Genomic DNA, 22,212 nt, shown 5'->3' on the forward strand with positions numbered 1-22,212 from the left:
GTTCTACATTAGTGTGGCTTTATATGGATCAGTAGAGCTTTGGGTAGACCTCACTTGGGAGTTCTGTGCACAGTTCCAGTCCCCATATCATGAAAAGGAAATGGAGAAGGTACAAAAAAGGATTTTTAAGGATGATGTTAGAACTAAGAGAATATCCCATTAGGAAAGACTTCAACAGACTGAATGGTGACCTGATAGAAGCCTTCAAGATTATGAAAGGTTTTGATAGGATAGATTTAGGGAAAATGTTTCCATTTGTGTATGAGTCGATAAATATACGTATTTATATAATAGAATCTTTAAATGTAAGATGGTCACCAATAAATCGAATAGGAAATTCAGGAGGAACTTCTTGTTGGAATGTGGAACTCGTTACCTCATGGAGCAGTTGAAACGAATAACAGGGATGCATATTATGGAGAGGTCGATAAACACAAAGGAGAAAGGAATAGAAAGTTAAACTGATGGTGTGCAATGAAGAGGTATGGGAGAAGGTGTATGTGGTGCATAATCATAGGCAATGGCCTGTTTTTGTGCTGTATATAAGAGAAAGTTTCTCTTACTCTGTCCTTAAGTCTCTGCTTTTCTCCCTGTATTTTTCTTTATTTTTTTTAATTTCTGTTTCTCTTTCAATTTTTCTGTTAATCTTTGTATTGCTTATTCTGTGTGCCTGTCACACCTTCCCTTTCTTTATTTCTCCTTTTCTCTGTTATTTTTTCCCCATTTCCCTATTAATTTAGCTTCTTTCTGTCTCTCTGTTGTCCTCTGTTAAGATAATATAAGAAAAGGGCTAGGGAATTAGATTACAGTAGCACTATGATTCAGGTGCTGTCCAGTTCCTCTGTTATGATTCAGGTGCTGTCCAGTTCCTCTGTTATGATTCAGGTGCTGTTCAGTTCCTCTGTTATGATTCAGGTGCTGTCCAGTTCCTCTGTTATGATTAGGGCCCTCTTTCAACGCTATATATTTTCATTCAAAAAGAATCTTACTAAAGCAGGCCTCTTGCTTCCCCCACTACCCCACCCTCCCCACAAGCTTCCCCTTATATGTAAGGTGATGTGAATATTACACCCAGGTTGACAACTCAATGATACGACTGGGAAAGATGCTGGAAATAGTATTAACTGCCCACTGCATATTGTTGCTCTGATAAGCAGAAAAACAAAGCATTGAAGATCATGCAATTCAGGCTAAAACAGCAAATTAGGTTTATTACAAGAAAATAATGTACGATGAGGCATGTTAAAATGGCAGGTAAAATAATAGTGCTTAACTGTGATAATTAATTCATTTCCTGAAAGCAAGTTAACCTTTTTGAATTTTTGAAGTGCTTTCTCAGAATCCTTCAAAGCAGCCCTTTTGCGCTCTTTAGTGAATTGCACAATTGTGGGTCTGCAGAGTTTTATTTGACTGTAACCCCAGAAGTATGAACTTAGTGAAGGGCAGCCATGCCCAAAAGACAGCAGTAATTATACCTGGTACAGGAAGCTTCTCTCATCTCAGATCAAGATTTTTTCCCCCCCCTCACTAAACAGATCTCTTTGAAGCAGACTCTGATCCTTTCTCAACAGTCAGGAAACAAGTCTTTAATCAGTTATATCTTAAGGCAGAGAGAACATGGCTTTGACACTTGGGTGGATTTTGAATCTAACACTTCGGGCTGAATTTTACTCCACCCAAGCGAATCGGATGGTGGCATGGGGGCAGTGTAAAATTGAGCTGGAGGCTCCAGGAGGCCTTCCCACCCCGCTCCCGTCTCCTGTTAACTTTACGGCGGTCGGGTGAGGGCAACGGCCTGAGGCCAATCAAGGCCCTTAAGTGCCTACTTAAGGACCCTCACCCACATCCACGGGTATTTTAGCCATGGCAAGTGGGCGTGCTGGGGACGTGAAAGGCCGCACACCGATAGTTGCTGGCCTTTCTGTGTGCTGGGGGATGGGGTGCCATGGCAGTCAGTCACAGGGTGCCTGATTAAGGGCCACCCCTGCCTCCCAACCCGCTCCCGGAACCCAAGACACCCCCCCCTCCCCCCCACAAACAATCACACTTGGATCCTGGCTCCATGGCATCCTCCTCAGTCAGCTGGGTTGCAGTGCCATTGGTGGCCACTGCTACCAGTGGTGCTGCTGGGACTAAGAGCTGCTGGCTGGCAGCTCACTGACGCAGGGCCTCTTCCCTTAGGTGGGTGGAAGTCTCGCCTCGGAACAATTGAATCCCGGGGACGCGGGCTAGGCAGAAGCGGGTTCGCCACCAACTTTTACGTCGGTGGCGAAATCCCGTCCGTCTATGGTAAAATCCAGCCCTTCATGTCCTAAACGAACATAATGTGTCTCCTCTTAGTGCCACATATTTCACCAGGCTGAGGTGTTTAGCCAACTACTCACAGCTCCATGAGGTACTGCTTACAGTCAGAAGTGTAAACAAAGGAAGGGTGGCCTCTTTTGCTCTTCAATGTCAAACGCAGCCATTGTGTGTATTTGCTCATTACGGTCCTCACATCATGACAAATACAGGGAAAACCATCAGAAACAGCAGCCGTGGCTGGTTTCTACTTGAGCTACAATATAGAGATACTTTGTAATTTGAAACTGGGCTGACTCTTGTTTCCATTCACATGCTCCTGGTGCACATGTTCTCACTCCAGCAATCTCTGCTGCATCCTACTCATCCACCTCTCCGGATGGTTTCCACAATCCCAATTACTCTTTCGGAGTTATCCTTAAACTCTCTTGTATTTCAAGACCTGTCAATTTTAGATTAATAACTAAACATAAAATCGAAAGGAATGTAAGAAGAGCCAAATGTCTGGTACCTCTCTCCTCCCTGATCGCTCTTGCTGCTCTTCTACAGAATGGTCTTGGTAAAATTGACTTGTGATCCAGTATTTGGGAACTTGTAGTCAAATCCAGAGAGCATTGTGGCACATTCTATAAACCTCACACTGTTCTTTGGGCTTTGGTGCTGAACGCAAGATAGATTCAGCGATGCATATTTGCCACAGCAGTTACCATTCAGATGGGTCTGTAAGAATGATTTCATACATGGTAGGCCTTGGAACAACAATCACCATCCTGTCCAGTAGGCTACAAAACAACCAGGGAAAGGAAAGTTCTCACTGATGGTGGTACTCAGACACAGTCTGTCTAGGTTGAGTATGCTACGAATCACTGAATAGTGGGAAAATTGAAAATGAGTTTTACAGACAATTTTAAGACCTTTGCAGAGTCAGAGTAGTAATAATGGAATGGGGTCTGGGTTGAACGGAGTGGAGTGAAGTCTGTACATTCTTGGTACTGCAACACCAATGTGATATTTAAAAAGGAACTCCTAATGGCTTTGTAGAGCCATTTACAGCACAGAAGGAGTGCATTCGGCCCGTCTAGTCCATGGCAGCTCTATAGAGCAATCTAGTCAGTTCCACACCCTCACTCTATCCCAGTAGTCCTGCAAGGCTAGTTCCCTCAAGGGTCCAGCCAATTTCCTTTTGAAATCATTGATTGTCTCTGCCTCCAACACCCTCATAGGCATCAAGTTCCAGGTCATTACCACTAGTTGTGTAAAAAAGATCTTCCTCCCATCTCCCCTGCATCGCTTGCCCAAAACCTTAAGTCTATGTCCCTTATTCTTTGTACCATAAGCTAATGTGAACAATTTTTCTTTGTCTACCTTATCCAAACCTGTCATAATTTTGCACACCTCTATCAAATCTTCCCACAATCTCCTTTGCTCCAAGGAGAACAACCCCAGCTTTTCCAACCTAACCTTATAGCTAAAATCCCTCATCTCTGGAACCTTTTTGATAAACTTCCTCTGCATCTTCTCAAGAACCCTCACATCCTTCCTGAAGTATGATGTCCAGAACAGGACTCTGTACTCTTTTAGTGTGGCCTAACCAGGGTTTTATAAAGATTCAGCATAACTTCCCTGCTTTTGTACTCAATACCTCTGTTTATGAAGTGCAAGATCCCATATCCTTTGCTGACCACTATCTCAATATGTCCTGTCACCTTCAAAGATCTAACATCCCTCTGTCCCTGCATACTCTTTAGAACTGTGCCATTTAGTCTATATGACTATTCCCCATCCCTTCTGTCAAAACACATTACCTCACACTTCTCTATTAAATTCCATTTGCCACTTGTCTGTCCATTCTGCTAGCCTATTTGTGTCCTGTTGCAGTTGATTGTATCATCTTCACTGTTTGCCACACCTCCAAGTTTAGTTCTAAAGATCAAGATGTAGAATCAGTTTGGGTAGAGATAAGAAATAGCAAAGGAAAGAAGTCACTGGTGGGAGTGTTTTTTAGGGCCCCTAACAGTAGCTGCACTGTAGGACAGAGTATGCAGGAGGAAATAATGGGGACTTGTAATAAAGGTACCACAATAATCATGGGTGATTTTAATCTACATACAGATTGGATGAATCAGGTTGGCAAAGGAAGCCTGGAAGATGGAGTTCATAGAGTGTATGCGGGACAGTTTCTTAGAGCAGTACGTTCTACTGCCAACCAGGGAGTAGGCTATTTTGACCTGGTAATATGCAATGTAACAGGATTAATTAATGACCTCATAGTAAAAGAGCCTCTAGGTAGCAGTGATCATAACATGATTGAATTTCGCATTCAGTTTGCGGGTGAGAAGTGTGGGTCTAATACTACTGTTTTAAACTTAAATAAAGGCAATTACAATAGTATGGAGGTGTAGCTGGTTAAAGTGAACTGGGAAATTAGATTAAAGGGCAGGACAGTAGAGATGTAGTGGCAGACATTTAAGGAGATATTTCATAACACTCAGCAAAGCTATATTCCAGTGAGAAAAAAAGACTCATGAGAAGGACTATCTGTGGTTAACTAAGGAAGTTAAAGATAGTATCAAATTGAAAGAAAAAGCATACAATCCTGCAAAGATTAGTGGTAGGTCAGAAGATTGGACAGAATTTAAAAACCAGCAAAGAACGACTTTAAAAAGGGAGAAATTAGAGTACGAGAGAAAGCTAGCTAGAAATATAAAAACAGGTAGTCAGAGTTTCTGTAAGTATTTAAAAAAAAGAGTAACAAAAGTGAGTGTTGCTCCTTTAGTGAGTGAGTCTGGGGAATTAATAATGGGAAATAAGGAGCTGGCAGAAGCATTGAACAGATATTTTGAATCTGTTTTCACTGTAGAAGACACAAATAATATCCCAGAAATAGTTATAAATCACAAGGTGAAAGGGAGGGAGGAACTTAAAATAATGACAATTACCAGCGAAAGGGTACTGAGAAAACTATTAGAACTAAAGGCTGACAAGTCCCAGGACGTTTTGGCATGCATTCTTGGGTCTTAAAAGAAGTGGCTGCTGAGAAAGTGAATGCATTGGTAGTAATTTTCCAAAATTCCCTAGATTCTGGAAAGATCCCATCAGTTTGCAAAATAGCAACTGTACCTCCTCCATTCAAGAAAGGAGGGACACAGAAAGCAGGAAACTACAGGCCAGTTAGCCTAACCTCTGTCATAAGGAAAAGGCTAGAATTTGGAATTAAGGAGGTTATAGCAGGGCACTTGGAAAATCTTAATGCGATCAGGCAGAGTCAACATGGTTTTGTGAAAGGGAAATTGTGTTTGACTCATTTATTAGAGTTCTTTGAGGAAGTAACAGGCAACGTGGATAAAGTGGGGGGGGGGCCTGCAGATGTGGTATGGTTGAATTTCCAAAAGCATTTGATAAGGTTATGACACAAAATAAGAGCTCAAATGAGCATGGATAGAGGATTGGTTAGTTAACAGGAAGCAGAGAGTAGGGATAAATGGGTCAATTTCGGGTTGGCAAGCAGTAACTAGTGGAATGTCACAGGGATGAATGCAGGGGCATCAACCATTTACAATCTGTATCAATGACTTGAATGAAGGGACAGAATATATGTTTGCTAAATTTGCTGATGCCACAAAGATAGGTCGGAGAGTAAGTTGTGAAGAGGACATAAGGTGTCTGAACAGGGATCTAGATAGGTTAAGTGAGTGGGCAAAAATATGGCAGATGGAGTATAATGTGGCAAAATGTGAACTTGTCCACTTTGACAGAAAGAATAAAAAAGCAGTATATTATTGAAATGGAGAGAGATTGCAGAACTCCGCGGTACAGAGGGATCTGGGTGTCCTGATACATGAACTACATAAAGTTAGTATGCAGGTCATGCAGGTACAGCAAGTGATTGGGAAGGCAAATGGAATGTTGTCATTTATTGCAAGGGGAATCGAGTATAAAAGTAGGGAAGTTCTACAGTTATACAGGTCATTGGTGAGACCATATCTAGAGTACTGCGTTCAGTTTTGGTCTCCTTACTGAAGAAAGGATATAATTCCATTCGAAGTAGTTCAGAGAAGGTTCACTTGACTGATTCCTGGGATGAAGGGCTTACCTTATGAGGAAAGGTTGGACAAGTTGGGCCTGTATACATTGGAGTTTAGAAGAATGAGAGGTGATTTTACTGAAAGGAGTTCCAGGATTTTGACCCAGCAACAGTGAAGGAATGGCGATATGGTTCCAAGTCAGGATGGTGTGTGGCTTGGAGGGGAACTTGCAGGTGGTGGTGTTCCCATACACCTGCTGCCCTTGTCCTTCTAGGTGGTAGAGGGCACGGGTTTGGAAGGTGCTGTCGAAGGAGCCTTGGTGAGTTGCTGTAGTGCATTTCGTATATGGTACACACTTCTGCCACTGTGTTTCGGTGGTGGAGGGAGTGAATGTTGAAGTTGGTGGATGGAGAGCCAGTCAAGCGGGCTGCTTTGTCCTGGATGCTGTTGAGCTTCTTCATTGTTGGAGCTGCACCCATCCAGGCAAGTGGAGGGTATTCCATCACGCTCTTGAATTGTGCCTTGTACATGGTGAACAAGCATTGGCAAGACAGGAGTTGTTACTCGCTGCATAATTCTTAGCCTCTGACCTGCTCTTATAGCCACAACATTTATGTGGCTACTCCAGTTCAGTTTCTGGTCAATGGTAACCCTCAGAATGTTGATCGTGGGGGATTCAGTAATGGTAATGCCATTGAACGTCAAGGAGAGATGGTTAGATTCTCTCTTGTTTGAGATAGTCATTCCCTGTCACGTGTTACTTACCACATCAGCCAAAGCCTGGATGTTGTCCAGGTCTTGCTACATCTGGACATGGGCTGCTTAAGTATCTGAGGAGTCGTGAATGGTGCTGAGCATTGTGCAATCATCAGCGAACATCCCCACCTCTGACCTTATGATGGAGGGAAGGTCATTGATGAATCAGCTGAAGATGGTTGGGCGTAGGACACTACCCTGAACTCCTGCAGCAATGTCCTGGGGCTGAGATGATTGACCTCCAAAAACCACAACCATCTTCCTTTGTGCTAGGTATGACTCAAACCAGTGAAGAGTTTTCCCCCCGATTCCCTTTAACTCCAGTTTTGCTGTTCACCCACTTCCCCATTTCAGTCCTACTTCCTTCTGTGTCCACTTCTGGAAATAACTCTCCCAATTCACTTGCATCTGTACTTCCAATATCCAAACTGTGTAGCTTTTAGCTCTATTTTCTCCAATGTTTCTGCAACAATTCAATCACAGTCTTACCTCCACGTTTGATGCCCCAGACCTCAGTAAAACCATTATTCTCTCTCACCCTGGCCATTCCCCCAGTGCTGACCTCATCTCCACTCCTTTGAGTTCAACTGGTTTAGCCAGCCACCACCGAATTTGACTGGATCTCATAAAGCATTATCGGCCCCTGCTCTCGTCTGCCAAAACTGCTCGCTATTCCAGGATCATCCTGGAATGCAAGGATGACCCTGGCTTCTTTCCTGTTCTGCAAACCATCTTCTTAAACCCCTCTTTGCTGTCAGCTCCACCCTTCCCTCCAACAAGAAATGCAAGGAGCTCAAGGCCTTTTTTGTCACGAAAGATCGAGACCATCCCTATCAGTTGTCTCTGTTGCTTCCCTCCATTCCCCTAGCCTACCAGACCAAACATCCTCTAAGGTTACCCCCTCCCCAGCACTGAATTTGCAGCTTTCGTTAGTTTCTCTCCTATCACCCTTATGCTGTCATCTTGTCCATGAGACGCACCTCATGCTCCCTCCACCCTATTCTCATCAAATTGCTGACCATTCAACTTCCCTTCATGACTCCCATGTTAGCTGTTATTGTTAACTGTTCTATCTCCTCAGGTACTGTCCCCCTCTCTTTCAAATCTGCCATCATTACCCCTTTCCTCAAGAAACTGACCCTTGACGCCTCCATCCTTGCAAAGGATCCTTGCATCCTTATTGCCCCATCTGCAACATCCCTTTCCTCTCCAAAGTGCTTGAAAGTGTTGTCGTTTTCCAAATCCGTACCCATCCGTTCTGGAACTCCATGTTTGAATCCCTCCAATCAGATTTCCATCCCGCCACAGTACTGAACCAGCTCTTATCAAAATCACAAATGACATGCTATGTAATTGTGATACAGAGAAACCCACCCTCTTCTCCTTCTCTCCTGTCTTTTTTTTAATTCATGCATGGGATGTGAGTATCGCTGGCAAGGCCACCATTTATTGTCCATCCCTAATTGCCCTTGAAAAGGTGGTGGTAAGTCGCCTTCTTTAACTGCTTCAGTCCGTGTGGTATACGTACACCTGCAATGCTGTTATGACAGCAGGTCTGCAGCCTTTTGATCTGGTTGACCACACCATTCTCCTCCAAACCCTTGCCACCACCGGCAAGCGGATGGAACTGCACTCATGCTGGTTCCATTATTATCCATCCCTTTCCTATTTCTCATCGACCTCCTGTGCCTGAGTGAAATGAGTTTCCACAGGTATGCTGATGACACCTACCTCACCACCTGCCACTGTCTCTAAGTCGTCAGAGTACTTAGTTTTAGTTTTAGTTTTTAGTTTTAGAGATACAGCGCTGAAACAGGCCCTTCGGCCCACCGAGTCTGTGCCGACCATCAACCACCCATTTATACTAATCCTACCCTAATTCCATATTCCTACCACATCCCCACCTGTCCCTATATTTCCCTACCACCTACCTATACTAGGGGCAATTTATAATGGCCAATTAACCTATCACCCTGCAAGTCTTTGGCATGTGGGAGGAAACCGGAGCACCCGGAGGAAACCCACGCAGACACAGGGAGAACTTGCAAACTCCACACAGGCAGTACCCAGATTTGAACCCGGGTCGCTGGAGCTGTGAGGCTGCGGTGCTAACCACTGCGCCACTGTGCCGCCCCGTTTGTCTGACATTCAGTAATGGATGAGCAGAAATTTCCATGAACTAAATATTGGCAGTACTGAAGCTATTTTCTTTGGTCCCTGACACGTACCCTGTGCCCTAGTCACCAGCTCAATTCTCCTCCCTGGCTGAACCAGTCTGTTTACATATTTGATCATATTTGTCATAATCGATCCTGAGATAAGCTCCCTATAACATATTCACGCCATCGCTAAGACCACCTAGATCCGCCTTTGTAACTTCGCCTGACTGCTCCCTTGCCTCAGCAAATCTGCTGTTGAAACCCTCATTCGACCCTTCAGTACGTCTAGACTTGAAAATTCCAATGCACGTCTGGCCGGCCTCTCAAGTTCTACCCTTAGTAAACTTGAAGTCAAATTACAGGCATGGGAGAGACCGCCCATGAGTCTTTGTAGCTGTATTTCCGTGTGAGCGGCTAGTGCAGCATCATCAGCGTAGAGGAGTTCTCTGCTCAGGACGTGCTGAGTTTTTGTCTTCACTTTCAGCCTTGATAGATTGTTGAGCTTTGCTGTCTGACCTAGTGTGCTGTTAGGCTCCTTCCATATTTGCAGGGAAGGCGAAGTTCAGAAGCATGGAGAAGATGCCAAACAGAGTGGGGGGCGAGGATACAACCCTGTTTCACTCCATTCTTCACACCGAAATTGTCGCAAGTGGAGCTATTAAACCGTATAGTGCAGTGCATGTTGTCATGGAAAGAGCGGGTGAGACAGGAGGCTTCGGTGGACAGCCAATTTTTCCCAAAATCTTGTCGAGCCCTGCTCTACTGACCACGTCGAATGCTTTGGTGAGATCTATGAAAGTAAGGTAAAGGGGTGTACTCTGTTCCCTACACTTCTCTTGTAACTGGCATATGGAGAAGATCATGTCCACAGTAGATCTGCCATGGCACAAGGTGTTGCATCTCTGCCCCTGTTCACACTAAATAACACCCCACTGGAAGTGGTTAGCAAATTCTGCTACCTTGGGTCCACGATGAAGGCAATCTGTCCCTTGATGCAACGCTCGCTACATGCATGGGGAAAGCAGCTACCATGCGAACATAAGTACGAATGTTTGAAGTAGGAGCTACAGTAAGCTCGGCCTCTCAAGCCTGATTCGCCATTCAACAACTTCATGGCTGAACTGATTGCTCCACATTCCAGCCTACCCCGATAACCTTTCACCCCCTTGCTTATCAAGAATCTATCTACCTCTGCCTTAAAAATATTCAAAGAATCTGCTTCCACTGCCTTTTGAGGAAGAGAGTTCCAAAGACCCACGACCCTCTGTGAGAAAAAATTTCTCCTTATTTTTGTCTTAAATGGGCGACCCTTATTTTTAAATAGTGACCCCCCCACCCCCCCAGTTCTAGATTCTCCCACAAGAGGAAACATCCTTTTCACATCCATCCTGTCAAGACCCCTTAGGATCTTGTATGTTTCAATCAAGTCACTTCTTATGCTTCTAACTCCAGCGGATACAAGCCTCTCCTGTCTTTCCTCATAAGGCAATCCACCCATTCCAGGCATAAGTCTAGAAGTGGCGCAGTGGTTAGCACTGCAGCCTCACAGCTCCAGCGACCCGGGTTCAATTCTGGGTACTGCCTGTGTGGAGTTTGCAAGTTCTCCCTGTGTCTGCGTGGGTTTTCGCCGGGTGCTCTGGTTTCCTCCCACATGCCAAAGACTTGCAGGTTGACAGGTTAATTGGCCATTATAAATTGCCCCTAGTATAGGTAGATGGTAGGGAAATATAGGGACAGGTGGGGATGTGGAAGGAATATGAGATTAGTGTAGGATTAGTATAAATGGGTGGTTGATGGTCGGCACAGACTCGGTGGGCCGAAGGGCCTGCTTCAGTGCTGTATCTCTAAACTAAACTAAACTAAACTAAACCAAACCTTCTCTGAACTGCTTCCAACGCATTTACATCCTTTCTTATATAAGGAGACCAATACTGTACACAGTACTCCAGATGTGGTCTCACCAATGCTCTGTATAACTGAAGCATAACCTCGCTACTTTTGTATTCAATTCCCCTCGCAATAAATGATAACATTCTATTAGCTTTCCTAATTACTTGCTATACCTGCATACTAACCTTTTGCGATTCATACACTCGGACACCCAGATCCCTCTGCACCTCAGAGCTCTGCAATCTCTCACCATTGAGGTAATATGCTTTTTTATTCTTCTTGCCAAAATATACTCGATTCCCCTTGCAATAATCGTCAACATTCCCTTTGCCTTCTTAATCACTTGTACCTGCATACTAACCTTTTGTAATTCATGCACCTGGACACCCAGATCCTTCTGTACCGTAGAGTTCTGCAGTCTTACTCCATTCAAATAATATACAGCTTTTCTGTTCTTCCTGTCAAAGTGGACAAGTTCACATTTTTCCACATTATACTCCATTTGCCAGATCTTTGCCCACTCACTTAACCTATCTATGTCCCTTTGAAGCCTCCTTATGGCCTCTTCGCAACTTACTTTCCTACCTATCTTTGTGTCATCAGCAAATGTAGCAACCATATCTTCAGTCCCTTCATCCAAGTCATTTATATAAATTGTAAAAAGTTGAGGCCCCAGCACTGATCCCTGTGGCACACCACTCGTTACATCTTGCCAATCAGAAAATTACCCATTTATACCTACTTTCCGTTTCCTGTTAGCGAACCAATCTTCTATCCATGCCAATATGTTACCCCCTACATCATGAGCTTTTATTTTCTGCAATAACCATTGATAACCTTATCAAATGCCTTCTGGAAATCCAAGTACAGTACATCCACATTTATCCACAGCACAGCGCAGTTACTTTCTCAAAGAACTCCAATAAATTTGTTAACCATGATTTCCCTTTCACAAAACCATGTTGACTCTGCCTGATTACCTTGAACGTTTCTAAGTGCCCTGTTACAGCGTCTTTAATAATAGCTTCTTATGTCCTCCCTATGACATGTTAAGCTAATTGGCCTGTAGTTTCCTGTTTTCTGCCTCCCTTTTTGAATAAAGGAGTTATATTCGTTATTTTCCAATCTAGTGGAACCTTCCCTGAATCTAGGGAAATTTGGAAAATTAAAACCAACGCATCAAATATCTCACTAGCCACTTCTTTTAAGACCCTAGGATGAAGTCCATCCAAACCCGGGGACTTGTAAGACCTCAGCCGCAACAATTTGCTCTGTACCACTTCCCTAGTGATTGTAATTTTCTTGAGCTCCTCCCTCCCTTCCTGACTTACAGCTAATTCTGGGATGTTACTTGTATCCTCTATAGTGAAGACCGATGCCAAATACCTGTTCAATTCATCTGCCATCTCCTTATTTTCTATTATTAACTTCCCAGACTCAGTTTCTATAGGACCAACATTCACTTTGTTAACTCTTTTCTTTAAATATCTATGGAAACTTTTACTGTCTGTCTTTATATTTCGAACGAGTTTTCTCTCGTACTCTAATTTTTTGCTCCTTATTAATCTTTTCGACATTCTTAGCTGTTTTTATATTCTGTCCAATCTTCTGACCTGCCACCCATCTTTGCACAATTATCTGCTTTTTCTTTAAGTTTGATACTATCTTTAACTTTTGTAGTTAACGACCTATGGTGGGTCCTCGCCTTGGAATTTTTCTGTCTCATCGAAATGTATCTATTTTGTGTATTCTGAAATATCCCCTTAAATGTCTGCCACTGCATCTTTATTGACCTATCCCTTAACCTAATTTGCCAGTTCACTTTAGCTAGCTCTGCTTTCATGCCCTCATAATTGCCCTTATTTAAGTTTAAAATACTAGTCTTTGACCCACTTTTCTGTCGAAAACAGAATGTAAAATCCATTCATATTATGGTCGCTGCGACCTTGGGGCACCTTCACTGTGGGGTCATTAATTAATCCCATCTCGTTAACCAATGTCAGGTCTAGTATAGCCTGCTCTCTTGTTGGCTCCAGAACAATCCCGAAAACATTCTATGAACTCCTTATCTAGGCTACCTTTTCCCATGTGATTTTTCCAGTCTATATGTAGATTAAAATCCCCCATGTTTATCGCTGTACCTTTATGACAGGCTCCCATTATTCCTTCCTTTATACCCCTTCCTACTGTGTGATTACTGTTAGGGGGCTTGTACACAACTCCCACAAGTGACTTCTTGCCTTTATTATTTCTCAGCACTACCCAAACCGCTTCTACAGCCTTGTTTCGTGAACTCAGGTCATCTCTCTTGATTGCCCGAATACCATTCTTAATTAACAGAGCCACCCCTCCACCTTTTCCTAGCTTCCTGTCCTTCCTAAAGGTCATGGACCCTTCAATATTCAGGTCCCAAACTATGCCATCCTGCAGCCATGTCTCTGGAATGGCTATCAGATTGTACTTATTTATTTCTATTTGCGCTCTCAGTTCATCTGTTTTGTTTCGAATGCTACATGTATTCAGATACAAAGCCTTTAGTTTTGTCCTTTTATTATTTTTGTAACCCCTAGCCTTATCTTAGATTTGTACTCTCTATCCCTTCCTGCCACAGTCTGTTTATCATTTCTGAAATTAATACCTTTCTCACTTGCCTTGTCTCTACTTTTTGATTTACCACATCTTCCCAAATTTGATCCCTCGCGCCCACTATTTAGTTTAAAACCCTCTCTACATCCTTAGTTATGTGGTTCGCTAGAACGCCAACCCCAGCACGGTTCAGGTGTAGACCATTCCAACAGTACAGCCCCCATTTTCCCCAGTATTGGTGCAAGTGCCCCATGAACCGGAACCCACTTCCATCGCACCAGTCTTTGAGCCACGCGTTCATTTCTCTAATCTTATTTCCCCTATGCCAATTTGTTATTGAGCTTCTTTTCCTGGTAGCTGTAAATTGCCCATTTTTACAGACATACAGCAAGTGGCTGAGAACACAGGCCTTATAAACCTTCAACTTGGTCCTAAGGGTCAGCTTGGTGTTATACCATGTGCATTTCACGAGTCGGCCAAAGGTGGTATCGTCAGTATGAGCAGCTAGGCAACAAATTAAGAAGCAGTAATCCGGAGATTATTACCTTTGAGGTTATGCTTCTTAATTTGTTGCCGAGCTGCTCATACTGACTATACCACCTTTGGCCGACTCGCGAAACGCACATGGGATAACACCAAGCTGACCCTTAGGACCAAGTTGATGGTTTATAAGGCCTGTGTTCTCAGCCACTTGCTGTATGTCTGTAAAAATGGGCGATTTACAGCTACCAGGAAAAGGAGCTCAATAATTTCCATCTTGGTTGTCTGCACGCATTTTGGGTATAGCCTGGTAGGACAAAATCACAAATGCGGAAATTCTCGCAAAGGCAGAGCTCCCAAGTGTGTTGGCACTATTCAAACAGAAGGGGCTTTGGTGGATTGGACATGTCTGCAGGATGAAAGGTGATCACATACCCGAGGACCTTGTGTATGGTGAGGCAGCCGGGGCCAGATGATCAGTGGGGCGCCCAAAGCTCCACTTCAAGGATGGTTGTAAGTGTGACATGAAGGCCTTAAGTGCCCACTATTGCACCTGAGATTCACTACCTGGCGAAAGAGGGAAATGGCGACACATCCTGTGGACTGGTGTGCACTACCACCACGACCAGTGGATACAGCAGCTTGGCAAAACAGGTGCCATCACCGAAAAAAGCAACTCACAGTGTCACTTGACAGCTTCACATGCGGCACTTGTGGCAGACTCTGCCTCTCAAGGATTGCCCTTCACAGCCATTAGGAAAAGACCAAGAGAAGACACCCCACCTAAATGAATTGTTTGCTGCGTGTCCATCATCTTTTGTAGATGGAATGATGCCAGCAAACTTGAAGTCATCCAGAACTTTGCTGCCCATGTCCTAACTTACACCAAGTACCGTTCACCCATCACCCCTGTGCTCGCTGACTTTATTGGTCAAGTGTAGCTTCAATTTTAAAATGCTAATTCTCTTTTTCCAATCCCTCCATGGCCTCGCCCCCACCCATCCCTATCTCTGTTAACTTCTTCATCCTTGCACTCCTCCAATTCTGGCTTCTTCAGCATCCCTGGTTTTAATGGCTCCACCATTGACGGCCATGTTGTCAGTTGCCATGGCTCTGATCCCCTCCTCTAAGACGGTCCTTAAAACCGGCCTCTTTGACCAAATTTTTGGTCATTTGCTCTAATATCTCTTTATGTGGCTCAGTATCAAATTTTGTTTGGTACACGTCTGTGAAGCACCTTGGGACGCTTTACTGTTTTCAAGGTATTATATAAGTGCAAATTGTGTATGTTGCTGAATGAACATATTCTGGAAGGCAAAGTGAAGTCTTGGATGCCATCTGGGCAGACATGGCTACATTCTGTGAAAAGTCTGGTGATAAATATACTTAAAAATAAACTGTTCCTTCTTCCTATAAATGTAAATTTTCCAATCTCCAGTTCTCTTCCTTGCTGATGGGCCGTTTCTTGAGACCACCCAGAGTGCCTTCTTAAACTCATTGATTCAATGGGCTCACAGCTTTAGGCTGGCCTAAGAGCTGATGCAGAGCTGTTTGACCCTGGGAAAGCATGCTGTTAGCTGAAGGTGTGGATTCATGCACATTCTGGTCCAGTGTTAGTATTCCCATCGAATTAGGGTGGAAGGTGAAGGATAATAAGTTATTTATTTATATGAAGAGTAAGAGAAAAGTGAGGGATGGAGTGGGGGAAGGATAACTGATGTTGCACAGACTGCAAAAGTGCTGAATAAGTTTAAGAAAGAGATAGGTAGTTAATTTGATCCGGTAAGGGTGTTGGTGATGCCATTATTCAAATTTGCTAGCAGCACAGTTACAGAACAGCTGTAGAAACTTAAGGTGACTAAATCTCAGGGGCGGGATAAGATGCATTCGAACATTCTAAAGGAAATAAGGGAGGAAATTGCAGGAAGTCTGGCACAAATTATCCAGAAATCACTGAGTACTGAAGATGTGCCTGGGGACTGGGGAAAAGCAGGTGTTACTCTATTTTTTAGAAAAAGTGATGCAGGATACTGCAGGCCAGAGGGCTTGGCGTCCATTGTAGATGAAGTTGTAGTAACCCTTATCACAGATCATGGATCGTCTGGTTAGAAACAAAATCATACAAGATTTTTAAATATGCATTCATGAACGGGAAAGCTTGTCAAACTAATTTACTGGTTAAATTAAAAGCAAAATACTGCGGATGCTGGAAATCTGCAATAAAAACAAGAAATGCTGGAACCACTCAACAGGTCTGGCAGCATCTGTGAAAAGAGAAGCAGAGTTAACATTTCGGATCAGTGACCCTTCTTCGGAACTGACAAATGTTAAAAAAGTCACAGGTTATAAGCAAGTGAGGTGGGGGTGGGGCAAGAGATAACAAAAGAGAAGGTGTAGATTGGACAAGGCCACATAGCTAACCAAAAGGTCATGGAGCAAAGGCAAACAATATGTTAATGGTGTGTTGAAAGACAAAGCATTAGTACAGATTAGGTGTTTATACACTGAATATTGAACAGCAGCAAGTGCAAACCTGAAAAAAAACAGTGGGTAAGCAAACAACAAACTAAGATGAAATGAAATAAATGCAAAAAAAAATTGTAAAAAATGTAAAAAAGAAAAAAAAACTAAAAATGAAAGTAAAATGGGGGGCTGTCACGCTCTGAAATTATTGAACTCAATGTTCAGTCCAGCACTGGTTTTCTTTGAATGTGTGTCAAAGAAGCTTGGGAGAGTTTTTTTTATAAATTAATGGGATGTGGGCTCGCTGGCTAGGACAGCATTTATTGCCCACTCTTAATTGTCCTTGAGAAGGTGGTGTTGAGCCACCTTCTTGAATTGCTGCTTTCCATGTGGTGTAGGAAGGGAATTCCAGGATTTTGACCCAGTGACAGTGAAGGAACGGCGATATAGTACCAAGTCAGGATGATCTGTGGCTTTGAGAGGGAACTTCCAGGTAGTGGTGTTCCCATGCAGCTGCTGCCCTTGTGCTTCTAGGTGGTAGAGGTCATGAGTTTGGAAGGTGCTGCCAACGGAGCCATGGTGGGTTTCTGCAGTGCATCTTGTAGATGATGCACTGCTGCCACTGTGCGTCGGTGGTGGAGGGAATGAATGATTAAGGTAGTAGATGGGGTGCAAAATAAAGTGGGTTGGCTTTGTCCTGGGTGGTGTCAAGCTTCTTGAGTGTTGTTGGAGCTGTACCCATCCAGGCAAATGGAGAGTATTACATCCTGACTTGTGCCTTGTAGATGGTGGAGAGGCTTTGAGGAGTTAGGAGGTGAGTTACTTGTCGCAGGATTCCTAGCCTCTGACCTGCTCTTGTGGCCACGGTATTTATATGGCTACTGCAGTTCAGTTTCTGGTCAATGAAAACCCCTAGGACGTTGATAGTCGGGGATTCAGCAATCGTAATGCCATTATATGTCGAGGAGAGATGGTTAGATTCTCTCTTATTTGAGATACTCATTGCCTGGTACTTGTGTGGCATGAATGTTACTTGCCACTTATCAGCCCAGGCCTGGATATTGTCCAGTTCTTGCTGCATTTCTACACGGACTGCTTCGGTATCTGAGGAGTCGTAAATGGTGCTGAACATTGTGCAGTCATCAGCGAACATCCCCACTTCTGACCTTATGATTGAAGGAAGGTCATTGATGAAGCAGCTGAAGATGGTTGGGCCTAGGACACTACCCCGAGGAACTCCTGCAGTGATATCCTGGAGCTGAGATGATTGACCTCCAACAACCACAACCATCTTCCTTTGTGCTAGGTATAACTCCAACCAACGGAGTGTTTTCCCCTTGTCCATGTTTGAACCAAGGCTGTAATGAGGTCAGGAGTGCAGGAGGGCATGCCTCAAAATGAGGTGGCGACCTGGTGAAGCCATAATTCAGGGCTACTTGCATGTCAAACAGCGGAAGCAGCATGCAATACACAGGGCACGCGATCCTACAGTCGGTGGATCAGATCTAAGCTCTGCAGTCCTGCCGCATCCAGTCGTGATTAATGGTGGACAAATAAAAAAACTTATAGGAGTAGGAGGAGGAGGAGGCTGCACACATATCCCCGTCCTCAACGATGGGGGAGTTCAGCACATTTGTGCAAAAGACAAGGCTGAAGCATTTGCATCTATCTTCAGCCAGAAGTGTCAAGTGGATGATCCATTTTGGCCTATTCCTGAGGTTCCCAGCATCACAGATGGCAGTCTTCAGCCAATCCGATTCACTGCACGTGATATCAAGAAATGGATGAAGGCACTATATACTGCAAAGGCTATGGGCCCTGACAATATTCCAGCAATAGTACTGAAGACTTGTAGTCCAGAGCTAGCCACTCCCCTAGCTAAGCTATTCCAGGAGAGCTGCTTCACCGGCATCTACCCAGCAATGTGGAAAATTGTCCAGGTATGTCCTGTGCACAAAAAGCAGGACAAATACAACCCGGCCAATTACGACCCTATCAGTCTACTCCCGATTAACAGCAAAGTGATGTAAGGGGGGGTCGTGAACAGTGCTATTAAGCGCCACCAGGAACGGAGCGGACCTGTGTGAGAGCAGTCGAACCTCTTCCAGCGCGCTGGAGTTTAAAAAAAAAAGGCAAATAGTGATGTCAGAGGAGAGCTGCATGCTGATTGGTTGGTGAGTAGCAGCTGTTAGAATATCTTAAAAAAAAAAGGGGAAAGTTTTTTTTGTTGGAAAAAAAATCTCTGGTGATAAGTTGAATCCTACTAAAGTTTTTTTTGAAGGACTTTAGATTGAAATGGGTGGAACAAGGCCCCTAGTATAATTAGTATTTTTTAATTAAGGGAGTAACTAATTAACCTAAGGGTAAGTCATGGCAGGAGAGCTCAGCCCCGCGATCTCCTCTTCCTGCTCTATGTGGGAAATCAGGGACGCTTGCAGTGTCCCTGACGACCATGTGTGCAGGAAATGTATCCAATGGCTACCCGCATTAAGGAGCTGGAGCTGCGGGTGGATTCGCTGTGGAGCATCCGCAATGCTGAGGAAATCGTGGATAGCACGTTTAGTGAGGTGGTCACGCCTCAGGTAATGGCTGCACAGGCAGAAACGAGATGGGTGACCACTAGACGGAGTAGTGGGCGCAGGCAGGTAGTGCAGGAGTCCCCTGTAGCCATCCCCCCCTCAAACAGATATACCGCTTTGGAGACTGTTGGGGGAGATGACCTCCCAGGGGAAAGCAGCAACAGCCGGGTTTGTGGCACCACGGACAGCTCTGCTGCACAGCAGGGGAGTAAAAGGGTTGGAAGAACTATAGTGCTAGGGGATTCTATCGTAAGGGGTGCAGATAGGCGTTTCTGTGGCCACAAATGTGACTCCAGGATGGTATGTTGCCTCCCTGGTGCTAGGGTTAAGGATGTCTCGGAGAGTTCGCAGGACATTCTGAAAGGGGAGGGTGAGCAGCCAGAGGTCGTGGTCCATATTGGTACTAATGACATAGGCAGGAAGAGAGATGAGGTCCTGCAAAGTGAATGTAGGGAGTTAGGCAGAAGGTTAAAAAGCAGGACCTCTAGGGTTGTAATCTCAGGATTACTTTCTGTGCCACGTGCTAGTGAGGGTAGGAATAGGAGGATTAGGCAAATGAATGCGTGGCTGAAGAGCTGGTGTAGGCGGGAGGGCTTCAGCTACTTGGATCATTGGGATCTCTTCTGGTGCAGAGTTGACCTGTACCAGAAGGACGGGTTGCATCTAAACTGGAAGGGACCAATATCCTTGCGGGGAGGTTTGCTAGTACTACTTGGGAGGGTTTAAACTAGTCTTGCAGGGGGGTGGGACCCAAAGTAGTAGTCTCTCCGATGAGATAGTTGAGGAAAATGTAGAGATTAAAGCAAGCAAGTCCAGTAGGCAGGCCAGGCAGGGACAGGACAGGGAGTGTGGAAGGTCTGGTAGGCTAAACTGCATTTACTTGAATGCAAGAAGCCTTACAGGTAAGGCAGATGAACTCAGAGCATACCTAGAGAGGATATCCTGGAGGGAATGTCCAGCGAGGCCATATGGGTAGGACTTAGAAATCAGAAAGGGCTGATCACTTTGATGGGATTATACTATAGGCCGCCCAATAGTCAGAGGGAAGTGGAGGAGCATATACGTAGGAAAATCACAGATAGGTATAGGAATTATAGGGTTGTAATAGTAGGTGATTTTAACTTCCCGAATATTGTCTGGGACTACCTTAGTGCGAAGGGATCAGATGGGGAAGAATTTGTTAAGTGTGTCCAGGATAGTTTTCTGAAGCAGTATGTGGATGGCCGTACTAGAGAAGGGGCTAAACTCGAACTCCTCTTAGGAAATGAGGATGGGCATGTGGTTGATGTGTCAGTGGGGGAACACTTTGGGACCAGTGGCCATAACTCTATTAGCTTCAAGATAGTTTTGGAAAAGGATAGGACTAGTCCTCAGGTTGAAGTCCTAAATTGGGGGAAGGCTAATTTCGATGGCATCAGACAGGAACTCTCAAAAGTTGAATGGGAGAGGCTGTTTACAGGTAAAGGGACGTCTGGCAAGTGGGAGGCTTTTAAAAGTGAGATAAGAAGAGTTCAGGGCCGGCATGTTCCTGTTAGATGGAAGGGCAAGGCTGGCAAGTTTAGGGAACCTTGGTTGTCGAGGGATATTGAGGGTCTGGTTAGGACAAAGAAGGAGGCATATGTCAGGTACAGGCAACTGGGATCGAGCGAGTCCCTCGAGGAGTATAGGGGATGTAGGACTACACTTAAGAAGGAAATTAGGAGGGCAAAAAGGGGCCATGAGATTTCCCTGGCTGATGAGATAAAAGAGAATCCTAAAAGATTCTATAAGTATATTAAGAGTAAAAGGGTAGCTAGGGAGAGAGTAGGTGCCCTGAAGGATCAGTGTGGCAATCTATGTGTGGAGCCACGGGAAATGGGTGAGGTCTAAAATGAATATTTCCCGTCTGCATTTACCATGGAGAAGGTCACGGAAGATAGTGAGTTCAAGGGAGGGAACAGCGATATCCTGGAGCATATCAACATTACAAAGGAGGAGGTGTTGGAGGTCTTGAAGTGCATTAAGGTGGATAAATCCCCAGGGCCTAACCAGATCCTAATCCTAGGATGCTCTGGGAAGCAAGGGAGGAAATTGCTGGGGCCCTGGCTGGGATTTCTGTATCATCGTTAGCCACGGTGAGGTTCTGGAAGACTGGAGGATAGCTAATGTTGTGCCTTTATTTAAGAAGGGCAGCAGGGATAAGCCAGGGAACTACAGGCCGGTGAGCCTTACATCAGTGGTGGGAAAGTTATTGGAAGGGATTCTGAGAGACAGGATTTATATGCATCTGGAATGGCATGGTCTGATTAGGGATCGTCAGTATGGCTTTGTGCGTGGGAAATCATGTCTCACGAATTTGATTGAATTTTTCGAGGAGGTGACCAAGAGGATTGATGAGGGCAGGTCGATGGACGTTGTCTACATGGACTTTATCAAGGCCTTTGACAAGGTCCCGCATGATAGGCTGGTCCAGAAGTTTCAAACACATGGGATCCAGGGTGAGCTAGCCAATTGGATACAAAATTGGCTTGGTGACAGGAGGCAGAGGGTGGTAGTGGAGGGTTGTTTTTCAGATTGGAGGCCGGTGATTAGTGGTGTGCTGCAGGGATCGGTGCTGGGCCCATTGTTGTTTGTCACATATATTAATGACTTGGATGTGAATGTAAGAGGCATGATTAGTAAGTTTTCAGATGACACCAAATTGGTGGTATAGTGGACAGTGAAGAAGGTTGTCTAAGGTGACAACAGGATATAGATCAACTGGGAAAGTGGGCAAGGGAGTGGCAGACAAGTGTGACGTGATGCATTTTGGGAAATTAAACCAGGGCAGGACATATACAGTGAATGGCAGGGCCCTGGGGAGTGTTGTTGAGCAGAGAGACCTTGGGGTGCAAGTACATAGTTCCCTGAAAGTGGCAACACAGGTAGACAGGGTGGTGAAGAAGGCGTATGGCATGCTTGCCTTCATCGACCGAGGCATTGAGTACAACAGTT

General features: G+C 44.6%; 1 protein-coding gene across 8 annotated transcripts in view; it reads left to right on the forward strand.

Moving 5' to 3' along the window:
• Positions 1-22,212, forward strand: part of arhgap32b (Rho GTPase activating protein 32b) — a 645,931-nt gene that overhangs the window by 355,831 nt on the left and 267,888 nt on the right. The window lies entirely within an intron of this gene.

Source organism: Heterodontus francisci, chromosome 22 (genome assembly GCF_036365525.1).
Source record: "Heterodontus francisci isolate sHetFra1 chromosome 22, sHetFra1.hap1, whole genome shotgun sequence".
Classification (NCBI taxonomy): Eukaryota; Metazoa; Chordata; class Chondrichthyes; order Heterodontiformes; family Heterodontidae; genus Heterodontus; species Heterodontus francisci.